The following is a 1,443-nucleotide window of genomic DNA, read 5'->3' as shown; positions in this document are numbered from 1 at the left end:
AAAATTCTGAAATTCTTCACTCTACCAATTATAAAGAAGTCCTAAAGATAAGACTTTGAAGACATACTAGAGTAGAATTTAAGACTAACTTTACTTGTCTAAAGACTTTACTGTATTTCAGTTCATGATAATACATGTATATTCACACGTATGTGTGTATAATAACATGTTTAAACATGTAATATGTACATAATAGCCTATTTGCTATTCCAATCTTTTTTATCAAAAGTAACAACCTGTAACTCCTGTGCAAACTGCCAAATTCTGCTAAATAAGCAATATCTACATGCATATTAATCTTTTAAAATATTTTCAATTACAGAAAATAATATAGCCAGTGTACGGGTGGTAAAGAATCCACCTGCCAATGCAGGAGATATGGGCTTGATCCCTGGGTCAGGATGATCCCCTGGAGAAGGGAATGGCAACCAGTATTCTTGCCTGGAGAACTCCCATGGACAGAGGAGCCAAGCAACTACAGTCGATGGCGCTGCAAAGAGTCGGGCACAATTGAGCAGACATGACTGACTGAATACTTTAAAATAGTATATGTTCTTAATCCTACTGACTCCAACACAACTGTCACTTTTGTGTCCGTTTTTCAGGTCTTTAACACCTGTGCATGTTGGCATAATTATAATCATTGTATGATGGTGAAATCTCTCATTTTTCCTTTACTTATTTACTTAACTACTTCACTATTTAGCTATACAGTTTGTAAAAGTATTTTTGTTCTGCTACAATTTTTTTAATTTCACTTTTTCTGTTTGCCCCAAAAGTGTATACCAGTTTTGTAATCAATAAATACAGAAAGGTATAAAAAAGAAAGGAAAAGCCCCTTCAAATTCCACAATATGAACACAAGCAACCACAAAGGGAATTTTGCTGAAAAACTATAATAGTTTATGATTCAGTACAAAAATACACTTATCAACATATAGGAAGTACATAATTCAAGTAAACAAATTCCTTCTATATACACTCCTTTGCAGCCCAATTCTCTCAACAAGATTTTGTAAAGGTTTTACCATATCAATGTATATCTTTTTATACATTTCATAATTTACATAGCTGATGATTACATAAAAATCTTTAAGCATGCTCCCCCACTGAATCTTATATTCATGTATATTTATACATTTGTCTAAGTATTTCCTCCAGATAAATTCCTACTTGGGAATATGGATTTAAAGAATACAAATTACCTTTGGCAATACAAATATGACACTGACTTGTTCAGGTAGGTCTATATTTTAAAATCTGTCCCATAAGAATTTTCAACTTCTTCCTCAAAATCATGCCATAGCATATACTTGTATAGGGACCCTGCCAAGCCCATCACCCCTCTGGAGAAAGTGAGGGAAGTGATGCTTTCTGCAGGAAGTTGCTGTGACTCTTACTACAGGCGCAGAGGAAAAGCAGACAAGCTACCCGGGACCACCC

This window comes from Ovis aries, chromosome 2 (genome assembly GCF_016772045.2).
Source record: "Ovis aries strain OAR_USU_Benz2616 breed Rambouillet chromosome 2, ARS-UI_Ramb_v3.0, whole genome shotgun sequence".
Classification (NCBI taxonomy): Eukaryota; Metazoa; Chordata; class Mammalia; order Artiodactyla; family Bovidae; genus Ovis; species Ovis aries.
Note: the sequence above shows the minus strand (reverse complement) of the source record.